This window comes from Athene cunicularia (genome assembly GCF_003259725.1).
Source record: "Athene cunicularia isolate RWA chromosome 7 unlocalized genomic scaffold, athCun1 chr7_part1, whole genome shotgun sequence".
In the NCBI taxonomy this organism is placed as follows: domain Eukaryota; kingdom Metazoa; phylum Chordata; class Aves; order Strigiformes; family Strigidae; genus Athene; species Athene cunicularia.
This window is the reverse complement of record NW_020799107.1, coordinates 31,738,443-31,762,816: the sequence shown is the minus strand read 5'-3', so window position 1 is coordinate 31,762,816 and position 24,374 is coordinate 31,738,443. Positions and strand designations below refer to the sequence as shown.

Below are 24,374 nucleotides of genomic sequence, written 5' to 3'. Positions count from 1 at the left end.
CGTTAGGTCGAGGAACGCCTCATAGCAGCTTCTGTTACTGTTTGGGGGCGGGAGGTGAGCTCAGTTGTGCAGAAAAGCTGCATGAAGTGAGTTAAGGCATTAAATAACAAGTTTCAGCCCAGAGTAAGATTTTTATGCCTGAATTATAAACCTCCTCTAATAGAAACTGTAAGGGAAATTCAAACAGGCTATTAATTGTAGCAGTGCCAATATATTAAGATGAGTAAGATTTTGTAAAGGCATATACTAAGCAATTTCAGTTCTTTTTATTTGCTTCATTAGAACTGAATTCTTTGTAGATGCATTTTCAATAAACGTGTGTGCTGATTTAAGAGCTCCTGTATTGGAGTCAGTCACCTCTGCCAAGGCTCAGAAAGCACTACGTTCCTAATGCCGCCGGGGTTAGACTGCTGTTACATGCTCCACTATGCCTTTGGCTTTCTATAATCTACATCTGACCTGTGGTAAATCTATGCTGACTGTTCTTACCCTCAAGTAAATGAAGGGAGATTAAGGCTTCTAAGGGTATAAAGTTTTGAAAATGAATCTCATAGTCCTGAAGCCTCTTGGCTGTTTTAGAAAATGGTCAAGTCTGCTGGTCATGATACTTTGTTCAGTTGACGAAACTGTTGTGAGGAAATGCTGAAACTTCTCCTTTGAGAAGGGCAGTTTCAGTTGTTCTCGGTCAGAGAAGGTTTCCCTGAAAACCTGCCTGAAATTTCAAACACATAGCAAATCAGTCCAGTATTACCCATGGTGTGGTGGCTCTGTCACACAGCAAGAGAAGAAAGCTGGCTTAAGTCCCTTCTCTGCCTGGTTCAGATCAAGGATTTGAGTCTCAGTTGAGACTGTTTTGCCATAGCACTCACTTCACCTGGTCCATTTTTTTTTCTTTTTTTTTAATATTTACATGAACTAGAACAGTTCTTAGGAACGACACTGAAAAAAAGGAAATGAGGATTAACTTTTAATTTTAAAAAATCCTTTGAGTGGGAACTCTTTTTACCCAAATCCTCACTCTGCAGAGCAGATTGAGTGAAGTTCACAGTGCACACACATAAATATGTTAGCCAGAAATCAAGGGAAAAAACAGAGAAAACTTAACCTAAAATGATAGTCCTAAACACATTTACAAAGGACACACAGCAGAATTCTAGACTGAGTTAAGAACCATGTCTGTGAAAGCTATTCTTGTCATTAGAAGAAGAGAACAATATTGTTTCCATGAAGAATCATCCGCATTGGGTTCTTTTCTAATTGTGCATGAAGTAGTAAGGTTGTTTTATTCCATTACTAGTTCTGTGTTCTTACTATGCCAAGCCTCTGCATATGCTACTGTAAACAGAAAATTTTGTTATATCACTGTAGAAGTGCTTGCCATTGTATGTCTGGCTGCTTAGGTATATCTGGGGAACAGGCACCTCTGCCAGAAGCAACTGAGCAAAAAAATATGTATCAGCAGAAATGGTTCCTTATTTTTCCTGAATATTCGTATTCTCGTGTGAAGCATTTCCACAGAATTCCTTTAGAGTAAAGCCTAGAAGGACAAAAAACATTTCCTCTAACTAAGCATTCTTATATTGTTAAACATCATTTTCAGAATGTACAAAAATATCAGCTACTTCTTTTTGACTTGTTCCATGAAGTATTTTTTTTCTGCCAACCTGTTCTTTCCTTAGCTTCTCTGAAAAAGATATTTCCATCCTGAGGTCAGTTGCAGAAAAATGAAGGAATCCCATCAGTGGAATAAAAAGAAATACCAATTTTATAACAGATGAAATTAGACTAGTACAGAAGAAAGAAAACCATTTCTCTTTTGAGTTTGTCAGTGTTTCATTGTTTATTGTTATTAAGGTGAATCCAGAATGATGCTTATTTTTGTCTGTCCAGGACCATCTGCAAGACAGTAACTTCTCATTGTTTTCAGCTGCTAAGTACCTACCCCACCACATTTAGTACTTTGAGTTCCAGGTGTTTTTTTTCGCAAGAGATCCAAAGGCAAAAAATAAAACTGCTTTATAGCTACTGGGCTACCAGAATCAGTGAAGCTGAGGATCTGGCCTATAAGAGGCAGTGGTGTCCATCAGGACAAGAGCTCTGTTAGGAGGCATTTTTACTGCATCAGGCTCCCTCTGCTTTGTTTCTTGCTCATTTTCTCTGCACTGAAATTGTGGCTCTTCTTTCTTAACTGCTATTCATTACAGGTCTCTCCTGGAAAAATATCAGTCATTTAAAGGTTAATAGAATGCTGATGTCACTGTAATTAGAGCAGAGGAAAAACATTTCTGTAATTACTGTTAATGCTTTCTTGCTGTTCACTAATAAGATACGGCCCTCATTCTGCGATGGAAGATGGGTGTAGTGAACTGTGTGAGCGAAAACTTGTGACAGGGTGATCAGACTAGTGCAGAAATGATGCCTGAGTCACTTTGGAGCATGTTGGAAATTGGTCGTTAAGCAACCCACCTGGGAAAAATAGGAGCGAAAATGCCAAGGATGAGCACGTTCTAAAAATGTCATTTATGGGACTGGGTAGCCTGACAAATTCAAGACATGCAGTTAGTCAAAATTCATTTTGTGATTTTCACTACGCTGCATTACATATAAACCCATTAGTTTAGGAGGTTTACATTTTCAAAGATAGTGATAGTGCAAAGCTGTCCACACAAAGGAGCCTGTGATAGTGGCCGCTGGGACAGGGCTGGAGCTTGGTTGCACCCAGATGGTTATTCCTGAAGCAGTTGGTTGGTGCTGTGCCTGGTCACATGCACCAGCAGCTTCCCATGGAGGGAGGGAGGGAGTGCCTTGAAGTGCACCATGAGGTGCATGTTCTGCCTCACTAGGTGGGAAGTGGCATTTCAGAACTCAGTGGATTAGCTGTGAGCAAATGGAGTGGCTGAGCTTGGGAGGTTTTCTGTTCTGCAGATGGGAGACATCTGCCTGAATGGCTGGAAAAGACCTCTAGCTGCTCTACTCTGGGGTGCCCCAGGGTGGAAACAGAAATCTGTCCCACTGATTATTACTACATCCAGATAACGGGTCAAGCTATCTTTATGTGAGCTGGCCAATAGTAGTTTATCAATAAGAACAATCCTTAGTATCTAGCAGGGTGCTTTTTAGAATAAAGAGGCATTAGGGCCATGTCCTGGCTGCCCTGTGCTCTGCAGGTTGTTGGCCTCCCTGGCAGCACTGAGGGACAGCCTGTGTCAGACTGACCTCTGGTGCCTTGCTTCCAGTGCCTAGGTTTAAACTTGGTTTAACTAAGTTTGGTTTAAACTAAGATATCAGGCTGTCTGTGAATTCAGAGGTTTTGCCATGAGAGGAAGAGTGCAGTTGTGTGATAAAGTGTCCCAACCACAACTATATTTTATATATGAACACATCTCAAATCCCTTATTACCCATAATGACTGTATCTTTCTCAGCTGTTAGTTTAGCATGTTTTCATTTCTCTGAAAGAAGGAAAGATTTACATTCAAAATCTGTTAAGTTACAAATCTTGCCATTTTGACTTCAGATTCTTAGATTTCTGAGCTCTCACTTTACATGTCACTACCCGTGGTTTGTCCTATATGGCTGACTTGAGGGAGTTTTCTATATTTTGAAGAACTCACATTATTGATAACTTTTTATACAGATCTTACCGGTCAGTCATACTGTTTTAGTCTAGTCCACTTGTTTCCTTTCTAGATTATAGGTGCTTCTAATTAGTCAATTATAATATGATTAAGCAGTGTTTAAGGTGGTCCTAAACACTAATTCATATACTTTTGCCTTTTGAACACTTTTGATAGCTGCCTTCATCTTGTAAGCTTATTTCTTCTATTTTGCTAGTTTCTAACATGGCTTTTTTGAGGATCAGCATCTTAATTATACAATGTGGTCAGCAAGACTTACTGGCTAAGGCCTGTGCTTCTTGAACAGCTTCCTTGGCTCTGTCTGTTGTATTTGTACAAAGCCATAGTGTGGGCTTCTGGTATTAGCGTATAGAAAAAATTTCACAAGGCAGTATAACCTTGCAATGTATAGAAGCACTTTTTTCCTGTATTTTTAATGTAAATGGAAATTAAATTTATCAGTATTGAAATTTTTGTAATATTGAAAGAGCATAAAAGGAGAATAATTTCTGCATTGTAGAAGTTGTTTCAAGGAATGTCAAGAAGTTCCTTTACATGTCTTCCAAATGATTGGTTTATATGCATGTACCCAAAGTCACCCACTCCTGGGTGACCAATACCCTTCATTTCCTTCAGCATTAATGACTGACATTCCTCAGGGGTCAGTGTTGGGACAGGCGCTGTTTAACATCTTTGTTGGTGACACGGACAGTGGGATTGAGGCACCCTCAGCAAGTTTGCTGATGACACCGAGCTGTGTGGTGCTGTCGACATGCTGGAGGGAAGGGATGTGCCATCCAGAGGGACCTGGACAGGCTGGAGAGGTGGGACTGTGCAAAACTCATGGAGTTCAACACGGCCAAGGGCAAGGTCCTGCCCATGGGTTGGGGCAATCCCCAGCACAAATCCAGGCTGGGCCATGAGGGGATTGAGAGCAGCCCCAAGGAGAAGGACTTGGGGGTGTTAGTGGGTGGAAAACTGACTGTGAGCCAGCGATGTGCACTCACAGCCCAGAAAGCCAACCATGTGCTGGGCTGCACCCAGAGCAGTGTGGGCAGCAGGGCAAGGGGGGATTCTCCCCCTCTACTCCACTCTCGTGAGACCCCCCCTGCAGTGCTGGGTCCAGCCCTGGGGCCCCCAATATCAGAAGGACACGGACCTGCTCAAGTGGGTCCAGAGGCCATGAAGATGCTGAGGGGGCTGGAGCCCCCCCTGTGAGGACAGGCTGAGAGAGTTGGGGGGTCCAGCCTGGAGAAGAGAAGGCTCCAGGGAAACCTTATGGCATCCTCCCAGGGCTGAAAGGGGCTGCAGGAAAGATGGGGAGAGACTCTTGATTAGGGTGTATAGGGATAGGATGAGGGGTAATGGCTTTAAACTGAAAGAGGATAGATTTAGATTAAATTTAAGGAAGAAATTCTTCCCTGTGGGGGTGGTGAGACACTGGAGCATGTTGCCCAGAGCAGCTGTGGCTGCCCCCTCCCTGGCAGTGTCCAAGGCCAGGTTGGACGGGGCTTTGGGCAACCTGGGCTGGTGGAAGGTGGCCCTGCCCATGGCAGGTTGTTGGAACTAGATGATCTTTAAAAGGTCCCTTACAACCCAAACCATTCTATGATTCTATGATTGAATATATTTTTTCTTCTCACACAAAGAAACCTTTTTTTCTTTTCTATGTGTATATGTATTTAATGGACAGAAGTTTAGAACTTCTGTTATTTCCTAGAAAAAGTGCTTGCACACACCTAAGACTTTAAGAAAAAGCCTGTCTACAAATAAGTCATCATATGAGTTTTGCTGACTCTAATGGACTTGCATTTGCACAACTGCTAATGAAATTCTCCATTCTGATGGATCCAGAAATCATCAGGCTACCACTGAGCAAGCTGGTGCAATGATAGGGCAGAGTGCAGTATTGTGAAGACATACTAACTTCCTTCTTTAAAGCAATGTAACACTGCTAGCACGGCACTGTGCTTAGGCTAATTAGCTCTGTCCCACAGAGCTGGCTCATTCAGTAGTAGCTCAGGTATCTCTGTGTCCTGTAGTATTGTACAGTGCAGACATGCCCTAAGAAACTAATCAATTAAGAGTAGAAAAGAATAAATTTTGCTATTGCTATTTTTACTATCGAATATTTCCCAGACTATCTCTGTTAGACCTGCTGTTAGTCACCTCATAGCTTGCATGTGTCACGGTAGATGTGCATTTATAAAAAAGAATTTGCAAAAAAAATAGCTATATGTTTCAGTTCAGAGCTGGCATCCCCTGGAGGAGCTTGGAATGAGAGAAGCAGCAAGTGCAGGTGAAGGTCAGAAACACTGGAGAGAAGTTGGATGATGTGATAATAGACAGGAGCAGATAACAGTAAAAGTTTCATTGCAAAAGGAACAAGCATGCTAGATTAGGAGGAAGATAAATAGGCCTTTGAAACTTCAAATCTTCTCCTTTCCAATTTAACATATGAAAGTGAATTATATCTGAATGCTTATGGGGATCTAAAACTGAAAAATAGACAAGGTTCTTTTCTGACTTTTTTTCCAATGTTCCAGTAGCTCAGTTTTCACTTTGAAACACAAGTGGCAAGCAAAATTCTCATAATGTGATCTGTACATTTTAGAAACGCATGTTCTCCAGAGATGATTATTACAACAGTGAGTGTTCCTTTCTTGTGTCATCCCTGCAGTGATCAGGACTCTTGTATGGACTCCAAATGTCGTACCAAACTGCTCCTAAGTGATTTTAATGATTTGGAATTGCAAATAAGTTATAGTTTAACTGTACTAAGTCAAATATAATACTGAAACTGCATCCTTGAGTATATATTTCTGTACTGCTTTTAATAGACTAAACTACTTGATTTTTAGCTGGTGGTTTGTCTGTAGTCTGCATTAAATTGTGATCATGGTTAAAAATCTGACAGACCTGAGATCTCCATGGTCTCAGGCTTGGTACATGCCTTTTTCAAGGTTATTGTCTCTAGTTCTTTTTAATTTGCTTTGACTGAGTGTGACATGGAGTATGGACCAAATAGGTTAGACGTTTCAAATAAAAAGAGAAATTGGAGGAGGGGTGCCTCTTTTATAGATCCAAGATTTCTTGACAATTCAGGTAATAAATGCATGGGAAGAATGAAGGATATCCTTTTTATCTGACCAAAACTTGGAAAACCAGAAATCCTGCTCTTCAGTTAACTGTAATTACTGTAATTCACTGCAAATATTAAATTGATCACTTTAGTACAGTGGGAAGATCACTGTTCACCCCCTTACTTTTAGGTTCAGTTTCCAGGTCCAGCTTTCTCTAGCTGTCACTTCTGTTTAGACTGTATCAGGCTAAATGGCAAATAGTCAATGCATGCATTGTGGCAAATCTACTTGACCAGAAATTACTTTTCACTCCCTCCTCTCATAGGACTAGGTCCTAACACTGTGCTCATTCAAACAGACTTTTCCTCCAGTCAACAGGGTGACTAATGATCCTGACCTTAGTGTTCTTCTGTCTCAAGGGGAAAGCATAACATGGCAGCCAGGTGAGTCAAATACGGCTATTCCAGAAACTGGAACTGTGATGTTAGGCAATCATCAGTGCTTGCATTGCTATAAAACTTAAGGAGGCTGTGGCCACACAGAGATCTTCCCTGTGGGGAGCATTTTCAGAGGACCTGTGGTTTGCTCAGACTCATGGAAAGGGGTTGACTCCTTCAAACTCCAGGTGAGCAACCCTTGGACATGTAGAATGCTTGTGGCTAAACCTCGAGAGAAAGCTTGTGATCTTTGTGATGGCCACCTCTCTACAAGTCAGAATGGTAGCAAGTTGCCTGACCAACAGTAGTAGTTTTCAAGAGAATAAATTCCCAGCCTTCTCCAGGAGTACCGATGCATCCTTCTGAGGGATAGTTTACTAGTGAGTTGGAAGCTATGGTATTGGTGTCTAAGTTCTCTTATGCCTTGTGGAATCTTTCTTTGACATGCATTTTTCCTCCTCTTCTTATTTCTGTTGTCCTCTGCTTCTTGTTCCCCTTACTCCTTAACCCCAGATTTGTGAAGACACGGTGAAAATATGCAGCTAATGGTGCTTTGTCAAGTCCTTGAAAACAATGCGTACATATCTTGTTCTTTTTATGAGACGATTCATTTTAATTCGGTACAGTATGGAAAACAGCAGGTGATGTACAGAACCCATATTGACTGACATAAACTTCTTAAAGGAAAATCTGATATGGATTTAATGCACATGTTGATGGAAAACAGCATCTCATTTTATCAAATTCACAGCTAATGGCATGGAACTCTCAAGGACATTTAAAACAATGAGATAGTTTTGTAAAAGAAATTGCATGAGTTAAATCACCAAATACCTTTAACAGCAGTAAGTGTTCATTATTGCTCCTCCTCTGAACCTGTGAATAACATTTTTACTTCATTTTTAAATGCCCATACTGCAAGATTATTTCAGCAGCTTCATGTTCAGTTTTCTATCTAGCAGCAAGAGGAATAATTTGCCCACACAAGCTCTCCACTTTCATGGTAAGAATAGTAATAATAGTTTTGCTACTGCAATTAAAGGTGAAAATTATTTCTTTTAAATTTGCAAATATTTTCAGTTGATACCTGGCATAAACTTACAGACAGCTATATAATCGCTTCAAGAATCTACATTAATTTTCAAGGGTCACAGTACTATCATAAAGAGAGAAAATGAGATGTAATGTACTCAGTTTCTGCAATACCTACCTTCATAAAACTGCTATCAACAGATCTGGCATTGTAATGAGGACAATTGTCCATATAGGCAAAAAGATTCTGTACCTTTTGTTGTAAACTGAAATTTATCATCATATTTTTACATGCACATTTATTAAATGCAGTAGTCACTCCAGCTGAAAATCTTTTCTCCTGTACCTTTTCCTGGTTGTCTAAGCAACTAAGGAAAAATGTGTTTTCATTTGTTTCTGTCTTAGCACAATAGTTACACAATATTTTTCATGACAGAAACTCCCAAAGCCCTTAGTAATTCATTAAAGAAACCCCAAGAACACGGTACAAAGGAGAGAAAAATTTAGCAAAAAACACGGGATAAAAATCTGTTAATGTTTCTGCTATGAAGTGATGCCTTCTGTGCCTTTAGACTCGCACTATTTCCCTTGACAAATGACTGCTCTGTTTGCATGTGCTGGCTTTTGCCTCTTTAGATAGAAAATACTGCTGTGGTAGTATTAATAGTGCAGCCAAATGGTTTAATCGCAGGAAGGGACGAGAAGTTTTCTTGTAATTGGATAAGAGTATCTTCCCCTGGCTGAAAGTTTAGCTTGTGGCCATTTATAACCCTTTCTATTTTCAGCTGAAACCTGAATCCTTGTTCTTTACATGGAGAATGCTGCTTTCTGTTAACATTCCACTATAATTGAGAGGAGGGGTTGATTGTTGAGAATGTAGTTATGGATCAATATTAGGCCTCTAAATTTCTCAGGAATACTTTAATTTCTGTCAGATTCTTTACTGAAAATACCAAGTATGTTCAGTAGCTCTATAGATCCCTTGACATGACCGCGATCCATAGGCCACACTTTGCGAACCATTACCCGAAACCATAAAACTATGAAACGCAAATATTATAATAGTAGGAATTTCTATTACAGCTGTATTATGTTGCTCAGTAGTGTAGTATCATGCTGTTTCTTGATCCCAGTATAAGAGAATGTTCTTATCTACAAAATAGTAGTAGAAATGGTAAGTACAACCACTGTACTCGGAATAAGTATTTTACTCCACAGCATGACTGTTTTACTGAGAAAGAGCTATTTCATATTTTTCTGGGCACCAGTGAATGTTTGTTTCCACACTTTTCACTGCAGGGAGATGGTTCTTTCCTACTATATATATGAGCTTGTATCAGATTATAACAAAATATTTTTGAATTTGTATTCCTAGTGTGCTTAATTATTATATAAGCAAGGTTCAGTATATATCATGAAATCACAGCCTCTTTCTTGCCTCACTTTAGTGCAGCAAAGAAGGAGCAATTAAGCTGGAAAAATAAATGCATATTTCACGAGAAACTGCAGCAGCCTGAAATGCCCTCTGTTCACAGTCTCATAACTGAAATATGTTTTTATTCAGTGAGGTTGTATTGGGTGCACAGCATAAGTCTATATCATACTGAAGAGTCCTTGTTGGTAGAGATAGCTGTTGTGTAAATATTCTTCGGTTTTAAGACAGGGAGAAAAGTATAAACCCAGGATCAAATCCTGTTAAATGGCTTCATGTTGTTGTTTAAGGCATGAGGACTATAGCTAGTTGCAGATTTTGATGGATGCAGTGCATAATTTGTATTTTACCTACAGCACAGCGTGAATTGCAGGACCTAAGTAGGACACATGAAACTGGCTGGTCCTTTATTTTAGTAGCAATTCTGTCATTACTCTTCCTATGCAAAATTGTACAGTTTCCCCCAAATGACTTTTAATTTGAATTGAAACCTCTTCTCAGATACAGATTTGCTTTAACCATTACTTTCATTCTCTTCTTGTGTATGTGGTGGGCTGCAGTTTTTTTCAATGACACTTGGCTACCTCTGTCACTAGACATTTAACCTTTTTCTAAAAACAGATGTGTGAGAAGGCCTTTCATGAGCTAGCAGAGCTTGCTTTCAAAACTCAGTGAGTTCCCAGTCATACAAGTCCTCTGAAAGATTAATTCAAGTCAATAGAGGATTTAAAAGTGAAAGGAGAGAAAAATCAGGTCAGCAAGAAATTTGAATAGAATGATTAAATCAGTGGGAAATGCTGTGGTAAAAGACAGAGGTTTCCAATTCTGGTTATTACAGCAAGGAAGGAGAGTATTGCTTGAGAATTGGATTGAATTGACAGAGAACAGCCAATCAGTCTCCTTCTAATAGAATGGTTGAATATGTAATATAACACGATAAAAGTGTTTGGTCTTTCTGCTGTTTAATAGGACTACTATGAATGTAGCTCCAGAGGAAAAGATCATTTGTGTTTCCTCTCACCAAAGAGATGAAGTAGCTAAGCATGCATGTGATACTGTGGGCTTTTGTGGTTTCTGTTTTAAAAGAATGCTGACAAAACCTGGGTGGACCTGTTCCGGAAGGTCAGGATTAAGTCCTGATACAACAGTCAGTACCAGAGTCCGTATCACCAGTTATACATTGGTATCGGTATCTTCCAGATGATGGTTTACCATCTTTTAAGTCCTAGCTTTCACAATATTAAAAACATTCCCAGCTGCACTGAAAATGGATACAGACAGGAAGGAGTGCGATTTAGGTATTCTAGGAAAAGTTAAAGTTGACATGAAAATCCTGGCTTCTCTTAAAACATATTTATAGAAGAAATATACAGTTGTGCTGAAGTGTATGTTACATGGGTTTTGGATCATGTGAAGTAGATGTTCCCTGGGGTTTTGTCATCTCCAGATGAGACAAATATTCTAGACCTGTGATTGACTTGTTCCAGGCATGCACAAAAATACAAACACAGTGGAACCCCAACCTTTATTGGGGAATCTGGTCACTACTTCAGTATAAATATTCAACAGTAGGAGATGAGACCGACTTTCTTACTATGGCATTATATATGCACCCAGCATGATGGCATTTTAATTCTGCTCTTAGATGGTATGGTACTGTCACCCCATAGAAACTCGAGATTAAAACATCTATGCCAGGCTGTACGTTCCCCACGCTACATGGAGGAAAAACCATCTGAAGTAACAGAGAGCACAGAAGCGACAGAGGATGCCTGGATTAAAGTTTGATGACAAAGGTACACACACCCTGAAGATCTGACTTGTATCACTATCATCTGACACTTCAGAGTGCTGTTCAGCAGAGTGTGAATCGACGACATGCTGTTTTTCTCCTCCTCATGCTAACTCCCTGCATGGGCATGATTTGTGTATATGTATAAGTGGACTCGACTGTCGTCACTGCATGGGGAATGAGTGCAGAGCAAGCAGAGATCCAGAAATTTCTAGCCCAGCTTATTGTACACTAACTTCCTTATGAAGAGAGACCCTCCCTTAATCAAATTAAAGACACTGTCATGCTAAGTGTCCATGGAGAGGTTTCATGCAGTTAAATAAACTGGAGTAAAACATGTTAACTTTCCCATTTGTCCCTCTGTAGGTGAGCCCTAAATATCTTTACCATTTTTTCTAACAGCCTTCACAAATCCTTCATGAGTCCAGTTTCCTGATGTCAGAACAGGACTAAGATCTGCAACCCACATCAAAGTTAACTCGAGGGATTTTTCTTTGCTTTTCATAGTTGTGGATGCTAAGCTTCAATAATGTGCTTAGCGCTGTAAGTGGCAGTAAATACGACACTTCCTGGCCCAAGGAGTGTGCAATCTAACAACAGACAGACAAACTGTGCTGGGAGACCTGGGGAAGGTACTTCTTAGAGAAATGTTTCTTTTTATAACTAATGGTTGGGTGTCTGACAACATTTACAGTAACACTGGTTAGTATTTATGGCTTCAAGAAAGATGAGAAGGGATTTGCCTTCTGCAGATTTTATTCTACCACATGCAGAGGAATCAGATCTTTTGGCCACTGCTGTTATAGTCATATAGGTTTCTTTTTTACTTTTTCATGTGGTATTTGATCTTGCTTGTTGAACCGTGCTCCTTACATTTTGCACACCGACTAACAGGCTGTTTTGCTGATTAAGGATACCAATTAAACACCAGAGTGAAAAGAGCAGGCATATTTTACTGGTGATAACCAAATAATGTAACAGTGTAATACAGAAAACATGCAATAAGAAAGAGCAGAATAGTGCACTTAAAGCAACAAACAGGAAAATACAAGGTAATGCATCAGATCATTACTACACAAGAGAGAGAATAGTGATTAAGAAAAATCCATCACCACTTGCATACTTTACCATCACCCAGCCCCGCAGTGGCTGGGCAGCCCCGGTTACAGCGAGGGTTTGCAGAGCCTGTCCCGGCAAGTGGGAGATCCTACGTGATGTGTCCACCCGTAGGTGAGGCTGCCAAAGTCGCTTTGAACGGGTCCAGCCTTACATACCAGAGATCGACAGGCTAGAATAGCTGGCACCTTTCTTTTGAGCAGAAAATTTCTCTTTTCATTCTCCTATTGGATTCCACCCAAAGCCTGGCCAGGGCTTGAGGGGGGAGACCAAGGGAGTTTCTAACATGGCCAAATACGTGGGTTCTCATCCTTAAACAAGGGAAGCTGGATGTATTCTCTCAGCATTTTGTCCTCGCTACTGATTATATTCTGTCTAAGCCTCATCTTTCACTAGTTGAGTTTACATACTTTGTTAGTAATTACATACTAAGTTAGCAGCTTCGGCTTGGGGCCTGTTGTTCAGGCTTCAGTATTTCAATGCTTTAGCATTTTTTACATCAGCATAAGTGGGTTGTTATAACATAGTACAATACCTACTAGCACAATGGTTTTCAGTTATAAAATATACAGGATTCATCTATAGGTCAACCCTGGCTTGGGCCGGTTGTCCAAGCCTTAGCACTTCACAGGCTCCTCACAAATGCAGAGTTACGTCCTGCCAAATGTGTAATTAGTACAGTACTGTAGGCACTGCATTGCATACTAAATTTCCCTGGCCTTACATTGATGTCAGATATTGCTCTACCAACAAATCATCTCCAAGAAAATAAGCTTCTTTAGTCTATGGTTTTTAGTAAGTCCTTCAAAGTAAAATTGATATATTTGGGCTCTTACTTCCTCTTTTTTAGTTATGTGGATATGTGTAGGATTAAAACTTCTTTTTCATTTAGTGATCTTCTTCTAGTTAAATAAGTATCTTTCTTTTGAAGGGACATTTCGATTAGTAGCAAAAGGCGTAAGCAAAAAACTTTCAAGCGCAATAACAGTGCAAACTGATAAGCTGTTTTGGGGCTGATCTGGACAGAGTAAACATGAGGAAATAATTTGTCATGTGCTTAACTTTATTTGGGATAGATTTAAAAGCATGGTATCTCAAATCTGGGTCATGCAGTAAAAGTGAAAGAAATTGACACAAGGCCCAAGTAAAGTCAATTAAAATCCCACATTAGGAACTTGAACAGGCCTAAAGCGTAATTGAGAGGGTCTTGGAGTAAAGCTGGTTATGACTATTCCCTTTGCTCAAATTCCTTTGCCCTGTTTGAGCTTTCGTTTCAGGTACAGATTGAGTGCTTGTCTGTGTTTTAGCCTTGATCCTAGAAGCAGCTGAAAAGCATTGTTTCCCATTGCACACACGTGAGAAATCAGTTCTCAGCACACAGTAACGGGGTTTTTTTATTTTGATTACTCTAAAGAACGTAGATCTCCCACTTACAGTAGTGATGCAGTCTTTTACTAAACCTGATGGCACACATCCAGTCCAGGCTCTAACAAAGGAATGTATTGTTGTTTAAGTGGCAAATTAGCAGATAGCTTTACTCAGATAGCAGCTAATACTGTAGTCATGATTTGTCATAATTAGTTTGAGAATATTAATTATCAATCTCTTATCTATTTACCCTGAAATAGGCACTAACCACTGATAATGACCAGTTTCTTATGGACTGGTTTGTATTACCATTCTTTCCTATATTACTGCCACTGCCTTAGGCCTCACCTGCACTGGGTGGCTTCAACTAGTAACACTCTTCCTCTTTTGCAACAGCTTCTGTAACTCATCTGCTCTGGGTTCAGAGAGTCCTCACAGAGACTGGTTTTACCTGCAGATGTTACGCAGTGTTGTAAATGAGTGTTTTGTTGTCTCCACTACGATGGTTGAGTGGGAGTTCATTGACAGTGCGCCGTGGGCTGCCTCTCTGGGATTGTGAAATCCTCCACATCAATTCAGGTGGTTTTCTGCACCCTATCTAACTTTGTTTCATGAACTTGGCATTTGTTTTAAACTTGTGTATTGGCTTATCTTTAAAGGAAGAAAGCAGTGCCTCTACAGTCACTTTTTTTCCTAGTACTCCGAACTATCCTTTCTTGTGATTTCTGACCTGGTTTTCAGCACAAATGGCAATTCTTGGGAGGTTATGTTTCTAGCTACTTAGCTCTAGAAGCAGACAGTGGAATTTAATTAAAGATGAATGCGTTCTGATGATGGGACACGCAGGCTTTGCCTGGCACAACTGGCAACACCCACATTGCCACAGCTCGGCACCTGCCTGGCCTGAAACAGGGCAGAGTGCAGGTCAGAGCACCCATTTGACCAGATCATGGCTCCAAGGACAAGTCTCAGCTTGATGCATTTTACCTTGGTGAGCCTGTGTGTATCTTGGCAGAGGTTTGCAGGCTCTGACTTGTCAACTGCTAAATCTATCCCTCCTCTGTCAGGCAGCACAGACTACTCAGCAGATCTGAGCTCTCTGCTTTTGTTTCATGTGTTGCACGCTGCTGTACGTGTTCGAGCCAGACACCAGCAGCCCATTCTCATGAGTGGGTGGCAGAGCTTTGTCAACAGAGGCCAAAGAGAAAATACTACTGTAATGTGGGAACAGCGCTGGTGGCTCAGCTGTACTAAAATGAATCACCAATTCAAGTTCAGTCCTTCATTTTCAAGCTGGCAAGGACTATGAGTGCTGATAAGGCAACATACTCAGCTGGTGCAAACGTGCCCCATTTCACTGTAACTCAGCTGCTCTCCAGCGTGAGGTACATCCAACTTCCCATGGCTGGATTGATGATTCAGTATGTGAGTTTTGTGGGTTATGATGAAAGGGGAAGTTCAAGACTGTGAGAAAAAGAAGAGGAATTTTCATTTTTGGAGAAGGGCAGGGAGGACAGGGTTTGAGATGTGGCAATAAAAATACAAGGGAAAAACATAATTTGCTGTTACAAAATGATGCTTTTCACTACTCTTCATTTGTGAGCTCTCATTTGAGAGGAAAATAAGAGATGGGATTTGCAAAGGGGCTTACATATAGGTTGCTATTTTACTAAATATATGCTGTTGTTGACCACGCTTTTTATTTCATCTGATAAAAGTTAACAAATTTCAACCTGTAACAAGCCAAATTCAGCATGAGAGCAGATCACTGCAGCTGCTAAAACTTTGCCATGTATATCCATAGAGTCAAGAGCTAGTGTTTTAAAAAATGCATATTATGTGGTTTTATCATGAAAATTGAAAGGATAATAAAGATATCAAGCATTTTTCTAAATTGTTAAAGTTTAAATCTCGCAGTGACAGTTAGGTATTCCATAATCAGCTAGAGAAACATATATGTCCTTTAAAGTGTTTTGTTACAGTTTGACGATCATTTTGGGATACTGGCTAAAGGGGTTTACACCCTCAGCCTTCATGGTCACACCAAAGCAGAAACCACCAGGAGGTTAGAGAGGTCACAGTGGTGCAAATGAAGGCAATTAGTTTCCAGCTGAGAGTTGTTTGTTGCAGTGAGTGTTTTAATTCCTTAATCCAGAGATCATAAAATGGCACAGCAGATAAAACATTTGATGTGTATAAAAGATTAAGTTAGAAGCTGTGGTGTGTGTCAGTCTGAAATATATATATATATACATAAAAGGCATGGTTGGTGGTGGGAGTAATCAGTTTTTCCTCTCTGATTCTGGTGATCCTTACAAGCTTGCCTGGACATTTTATGGGAGAGAAAAGAGCTCTGTTGATATGGAACCACTAGAAGCACGTCTCAGATCTTTCCAGATCACCTAGAGCTGTAGTGCTAATGGGTTGTTATCTTCTCCTCTCCCTTGCCTTTGACTTGCAGCCTCTGCCAGTCCCTGCCAAAAACATCAACCTCACAATCTCAGTTTGCTTGCAGAACTATCAAGGTTTTGCTTGTTACTCCACCCCAGAATGGTTGCAGTGAAGCAAAGTGATCAGTGCAAGTTGTTATCTGGGTGTACTTTGTTTTAACCCGTTGACATTAGAGAAGATTCAAATAATCCAGCAAAGTTTCCAGCAGTCCACTACACATAGTTTAAGAAATCGCATTTAAATGCTTCATAACCTATTGCCATGTTGTATGGTTTTCAGCAACAAGTAGGTAGAACCATTAGCAGGGCTGCATATTCTATTGGGCAGCTGGTCTCTGAAATTTTTGGAGGCCAACTGTGCAGATGGATCCAGAGAAGATGGAACAGCTTCTGTGCCCAGAGGAGCAGCCAAACTTTTGATGTCTGAAACCTCTCCGTCCCCACCATTAAATTTCTGTAGTGATTTCCAGAATCCCAAACTGAACACTCAGACTCTCTGCTGCATAACTGCCTCCACTGAAAATCCAGTTGATACTGCAAAGTGTGTGTGTGCACATGTGCTATGCACCTGAAAGACATATGTCTGTAAGCAAGAGAGTTATAAGATTTGCCTTTTCAAAACTAGTCGCCGTTATCAGGAGAAACAAAGGGTGCTGCTTTTACAGCATCAGCTATCCTGCTGTATGGAGAGAAGGAAACATGGCATGAATCTGTGAAAAGCTGGAAAGTTTACAAAAGAACGATCCCACAGCTTCTAGCAACAGCAGCTGTGCTGTGACATACAGACTGATGTACCAGTTGTCTGATCAATAGGTTTTACTTCTAGGACTATTATTTCTTGGCAGCCAACCTAATGTAATTACGTATGTTTTCCTGCAACAAGCAAACACTTTATGTGGTTGAGGAAACAGCTGCAGTACACTGAAGAGCTCATTTGCATAAATATGAAAGTGGAGTCACAGAATTACAAAATTACATATTGTGTATGGTTATATGTTAATGTCAAGGATTATAAATACCTATAGGGATTATAAATACCTATAATGCCCTTTTATTTAAAATTAACTAATATTTAGCTATTTTGAACATTGAAAGACAAGTTTGTAATCTGATTATTTAAAAATGGGCTGTTTAGACTAAAAATATCTTTGAATATAACTCTGAACTGGAGAACTTTGCATATTTCCTTATTTTCTATTTTGAGCTGCTCTTCAGAGCTGGAGACACACAGGGAAACCTTTGAAAAGAATTGCCAAGCCAGATAAAATTTGCCTCATTTCTTTCAAACTTAAACTAGGCTCCTTGTTTTTAAATTCATAGATAAGTTTCTGATACAACCTAGTAAAACTTCTCATGTATGAACTACCTATCACAGAAACTATATCTCAGGTTGCAAGAAATGTGCAGACTGTTAATACATAGAATCATAGGATTATTTAGGTTGGAAAAAAACGCTCGAAATCATCTAGTTCAACTGTTAGCCCAGCACTGCCAAGTCCACCACTAAACCATGTCCCTAAGTACACATCTACACATCTTTTAAACACCTCCAGGGATGGTGACTCCACCACTTCCCTGGGCAGCCTGTTCCAGTGCTTCACAAAACTTTGGGTGAAGAAATTTTTCCTGATATCCAATCTAAACCTCCCCTGGTGCAACTTGAGGCAGTCTCCTCTCATCCTATCATTTGTTACTTAGAAAAAGAGACCAACACCCACCTCACTACACCCTCCTTTCAGGTAGTTGTAGAGAGTGATAAGGTCTCCCCTGAGCCTCCTTTTCTCCAGGCTAAACACCCCCAGTTCCCTCAGCTGCTCCTCATAAGACTTGTGCTCTAGACCCTGCACCAGCCTCGTTGCCCTTCTCTGGACACACTCCAGCACTTCAGTATCTTTGTTTTAGTGAGGGGCCCAAGAAAAAAACAAGAAAAGGAAGGCTAAAATGTGAAGGATATGGAAACAGCATTAGCCTGTAGTGACCTAAATTATATGTGGAATTACAGCATCACATTGGGACATTAGAGTTCCTGCTTGGCAGGGACACCTCTTGAAGAGGTTGCAGCTTAAGTGGACTTTAGCCCAATGGTTTTAAGAGGAAGTTGGCACCAATTCTGGGTTGCCATAAGGTAAGGAGGCTGTAAACTGCACATACATCTGCAGTGGGGACAGAAACCTTTCAGAACAGAGCACCGCAGGGTGCTGGGGCCATCAATCACGAGATCAGTCCTCTCTGGTGGTGTATCCAGAACCCTGTGTGTTCACAGTGCAGTCCTCACAACACAATGCTGACATAGTGAAATGGGTCCAGCTGAAGCTTTTGGTACTGTCCCTATAGAAATGTGTCAGTTTGATTTCTTGGGTGGTTTTATGAAGATTTGATTGACATGGTTGGTTTCAGATGACGGATTCAGTTGTCCAATTTGTTCAACTCTTCATGGAGTAAGAACATAAGAATGCTTCAGGTGTCATGACAACATGATGTGATGAGCTCTAACTCATCTAGTCATGATATTTCAAAATATGTTGCCACATTTTCTTCCAGTTGTTCATTCTGCCCATCTGCTGGATGCTACATTTCTTGTCGTCAGCCGAAAAATCATCCCCAGTGCCCAGAGAGTGATTTTTTTTTTTTCTGAGTTGGTTTTTGCTGAGTTTTAACTTGCATCTAGACTTGGCACCAAAGCAGCTCAGGAGCATGAACATATTCTGTTGAATGATACAGCAGTTCTGAGAGTGTGTTGATCTCAAAGAGGAAGACCTACTTCTGCTCCTGCCTCTTGGTTTCATCCTTTTCTTTCCATCAGCCTTTGGGAACAGATTTAACATTAACAGAAGGAAAATTACCAGTGGTTTTGCCAAAGCAGCATGGGGTCAGTGGCTGGAGAGCACAACGAGAAACAGAGGAATAAGGAGAAAGATGGAGGGTACCAGCCCTCCTGTGGGTGAGTTGTTAAACTAGCCTATTGAAGAGATTACTGATTCAGCAACATGACCCCACTGTCACCTCCAGAGAGAAGTTGGTAACCCAGATCTGGAGTGAGGAACTGTCTAAAGCTCTCAGAGCCATCTTCAGCTTTTCTGACAGCAGATTGCTGTAGCTATTGAATGATTTATTTTCATCAGCACTTTAGGCCTTGAGGAGATAAACTCTTACCAGTCAGGTAATATATTCTTGGTACCTTGTGAAGAAGGTGTTGTACTTCATGAGGGTACCCACTCTGTTTTGGGCAGCACAAAATGGATCACAGGAATTCCACTTGTGCCAGAAGAAAGCAGTGGAGAGAAAATGGCATGTGGTGGGGTCTGAAGCTCTTAGTCTGTGTTTCCACATTAGCTAACACACTGGATGTATGCCTGAGGGTGCTGTGGTCAAGAGCAGGCAGACACAGATAAGTTCTACCTGCCATCTGAAGTGCTGGGATACAAACCACTTTGATTTGGAAGGTGTCAAGTTGTGTTAGGGTGGATGTGCAAGACTCTGAGAAAACTGAGTCTATCTTCTTTGTGTGGAGGCCTGTGAAGTGGCTGATTGAGCCCATTCCATGCGGCGTGTTTGAGAAGCTTGTCAGTAACCTCCATGAAGTGTTATACACAGTCACCAGAAAAGGCAATACGAAAATGTGGTGAAGAGACCTCTCTGAAAGGAGAGACTGGAAGCAGCTCAGATCATACTTCATGTGAGCTGCCACTTGCCCTGAAAGGGCAGGGTACATGCCTATTCTGTGGTACAGCACTCTTATAATGAAAGCTCCCGCTTTCTGTTTCCAAACAGCTGAAGAGACTCTTCAGGCTTTGTGTCCGAACCTGAACAAATGATGGTGATAAGCTGGCAAAATAATGAATACTTTCTTGGGTCAGTTTATTTTCCTCTGAAAATTGTAAATGTTTGATCACACAACCTGCTTTCCTTATGACACTGCAAATATAAAGAGATTACAATTGTGCTTAATCCCTCTGAAGTAAATGCGCTTTCACTACTGAGATTTAATGGGAGTAGAGTCTAGCTTCTAGAGAAATCCAAAGTGAGACTAAAATGGTAGCAGTGGTGGAAAAGATAGTTGGATGAGGCTCACTTTTCTGCTGAGGAAGAACGTGAGAGGCTGAATAGTAAAAGAAGTGCTGATAGGAAGACTAGTCATCAGGGCAATAAAGAAAATATTTGAATATCCTTCTTACTGACCATGAATCTTTAGCAGTGGAGGTATTTTGCAGTCATTTTTCTAAGTTTAAATTGGAAGTTAGAATTAGAGGTGAGTTGTGGAGTTATCAAAGTCTTGTATTTATGAGCAAAATTATTTATTTGTATTTTAAAAGTCTTTTAAACATGTACTTAGGGAAAATCCTCTCTTTGGAGGCAAAACTGGCTTAGGACATTCATGAAATACCTGTCCTCTTTAATTTCCTTCTTGGAGCTCAGAAACTACACAGTTGCAACAACATAATGAAAGGTGAAGGAATGCATGGGGTGAGGGGGACTGGGAACTTTTAAAACTGCCTTTGCAACTAAGAAAGGGTAAGGGTGCAGATCCACATCAGCTTAAGTTCATGGGTTCTGGGGCATGTCCTCTCACCCATAAGTTCCTAACTTCTTTGTGTGTGCCAGCAGTGATGCACAGGAAACTGATTCATCTACTATTTCCTGTGGTAAAAAAAAAAAAAAAAAAAGAAAGCTTAAAAAGAAAGCTTAAGATGGCGATGCTCCCTTATTAGCATGCAAGTATGGGATGAGCAAACTTGTTTCCTCAAAACGCTGTTGATACCTCTGAAACTTCAGTGTGATGAGACAATCAATGGGGCTTCTGTTTCCTTGGATCCAAACTGACTCTTTCTCGTCATCTGAATTACTGATCCCATGTGAATTTGCTCTGCTGGTACAAATTTCTTAAAGAAAATATTGATGAGCCAGCTCTCCAGTGGCAGGCTTCAGGCTGGATCAGATGCCACCTCTCTTTCCTCACACGGCATGAAGCTGGTCCAAAAAGCCTAAAACTTACAAACTGCCATGTATCAGTTTGGCAGATGTAGACCCATGTGCCACCATGCGATCCAGGGCAGGCTTGTCCTGCTGGGCCGTGTGGGAGGGCACGAAGCTGATGGTAATTTGTTATGGAAGAAAGGCACGAACTGCTGTCGGCATTGCAGAGAGCCTCTTCCTCTGCTCTCTGTGTCAGCAGAGCCTCCCGGTGAGGACGCAGCACAAACCAGCAGCAGGAGTTTGTCCGGTGGCCGTGCCTGCACAGGCACTGCTGCTTGCATTGCACGGGGGCTTCTCCTGGCAGGCTCCAAGTGCCAGGGGCCTGGCTGGGCTGTCGCTGGCTGCAAATGCAGCATGAGGCCATGGCTAGACGATCACTGCAAGAACGCGTTGCAGTCAAGGGTTACAACCTCTCTGTTGTAAATGTGCTGTCTGCGTTGCTCAAACAGATTAAAGATGCCTGCTCTCAACTTACCTGTATTCACACTTCCCACAGAGCCATGTTGGGGAGGGGAGAGGGTGCTGGAGGGTTATATTTTTGCCTTTAACGTTGACGGGAAGCATGCACAAAGCTTCCCGATCCTTATATACTTGCCTTGATGCTTAGGTGCCTTCAGGACTTGATACAATTTCAGAGTGAAACCGTTTCCTTGAACTTTGCTGTCTTTTCCTTGGATGTTGGACTGGGAGCAATACTTCTGTGAATGACCTGCTTACATCTCTCAGTGTGATTTTCAGGATTGAGAAGAGTTAGTGGATACTGAAAATTCCAGGTTTAGAATGCAAGTTAGTAGAATGAATTGGAAACCTGTAGAAGGGTCCAGGTTTGGTTTTGAGCTGAAGCAGATAGACTGGAACAGTAGGTATTTATAATAAGCTAAAAAGAACTATTCTAGGAAAGTAAGAGACCAATAAAAAGATGTGGAATTAAAGAAAAGAGAACAAGTGGTAGATATGAGAAATGTAAGTTGAAATAGTATGTATGGAAGGTATATGAAATAGCATTGTTTAACATAATGCCAATAAGTTAGTGTAGACAAAATCAAATGTACATATAATGAGGAAAGATGAGTGAAGTAGTAGCAGTTCTCCTGTTGCTCAGAAAGGGAAGCAGAAATCTCTATATGTATTCAAAGAGCATTAATCTATTCAATATGCCTCCTGGGTACTCTTACAAGCTGCAGGAAAGTGTATCTGGCTTCAGAAGAGGATGCTTGTGCTTTTCAGATGATCTTGCTGAGACGAATAAACAAATAGGGCCGTGAGTATGGAAATGCTAGGTTGGTAGGGTCTTTTTGGAATTTAAACAAGTATATTACTCAGGATGGAAAGACTGTCTGAGAATTGATGGAACCCTGTGGACTTACTATAAAGATTGGATGATGAAAGAATGATAACGCATGTGAGAACTGAAGCTGAAAAGGCATGCCAGTTAAAAGTGAGGCTGCAAATGCAACAGGATTGTGTCTTGTTCTCCAAGATGTTTGAAATTCTTGAGCATAAGCTTCTTAACACTTGCTGGAAGAAGACATGCTAAAGATTACCAGCCTGAAGGTATTAGAGTATGCAAGGCATTAGGAATGGTAATTACCGTGACCTCATACATAAATAATCATTTAATAATACAGCTGATTTCTGGAGCCTTAACAGTGTGCTGTCAGTGTAGAAAATACAAGATGAAAAATTCTTGAAGCAGGAAATGTTATCAATCTACGAACCTATAAAGGAAGGAAGCTCTGAAAAGCAAAACAGCAAACATTATCATGTTCCATAAAAAGACAATTGAACAAGAGATGCTGAATAAGAACCTATAGGCAGGTTTTCAGATTTTGCCAATGTGAAATGCTAATGATAAGCTCCTAAACAGAGCAGGCTGGGGCTTTGATGATACTGGAAAATATCAGCTCCCACTAGATCGGTACATTTTTGGTACCTTTTCAGGTCAGCTAATTTCTAATTAGGTTCTGAAATATGAACATAAAATGCTAATTTTAGACATATTTGGTTTTGAGGAGTAGGACTTTATCCATACAATTACTTAAAATGTCTGTTTTGTTATCTTGTTTATTACTCTGTTGTCTGAAATCTCATCAATTTTCTGGTTAGCATCAATTCTGGCAGTGTTTCCAGAGCCAAATATAAACTGTACAACATCTCTGTGGTGTAAGATGTGTAATGACTGGTAATTCGCTGTGCAGTTTGACAATAATTATTCATAGCTTTAACATTTGCGACTTGATAGCCTGTTTTAACAATATTGTTAAAAAGGTTCTCAAATAATCCTGTAACTAAGCAATCATAATGAATTTACATCATGTGTGATATGCACAGTTAATTTTCAATTTAAATGTAGCTCCAGTTGGAGTACCTCTGAAATCATTAGTGGAAAGACAACAAAAAGTCATAAATGCTATTAATTGTGAGTAGGAGACTATTTTTAGTCTGTGTTCCCCATTATCACAGAAGACTTGCATTTTTAAAAAAATGGGGTTTGGGAATGGGTCCTAGATCCTTGGTGCAGATTTCTACAGGCAGGGATATTTTTTGAAAGGGCAGTGCATATCCAGTTAAAACAAAAATTTAATGGAAAAGTTTAACACTTGATTAAAATACGTAGATTTGCTTTTTAATGTATACATTTTCTCAGTTCCATAGGATGCAGTTGACAGAACAGTTAAACAATGGAGTACTGAGTACAAAAGAAGTTTACATGCCTGCACTAAAATTTTTCATCTCTTCTTACACAACACTTAAGAAGTATCTTTTCCAAGAGCAGTACTAAGCTAGAAATGAATTATCCAAAGGTGTGGGTTTGTGCGGAGAGTTGCTTTTGGTTTTTAAACAACATACAAGGTATGCATAAGCACATTCTCACACTACCCTGTGAGCAGCTGCAATTAGGTGATTTGTTAGTTAGATATAGAATTACATAATTTGTGCCAAATCTAGTAATAATAATTTAAGAATTTGTTGCCATAACCTTTTGCTGTCTTTTGACTGTTACTTGTTACTGAGAGGCCACCGGGAGGGTTGGTGACTATTCTCTTTAATTCACTTTGTTTCAGAGCGCAAAC

The 24,374-nt window shown here is 40.4% G+C and overlaps 1 long non-coding RNA gene across 1 annotated transcript in view; it reads left to right on the top strand.

Annotated features, from left to right (window-relative positions):
- Positions 1-24,374, top strand: part of LOC113482381 — a 110,647-nt gene that overhangs the window by 16,471 nt on the left and 69,802 nt on the right. The gene's annotated exons all lie outside the window — the stretch shown is intronic.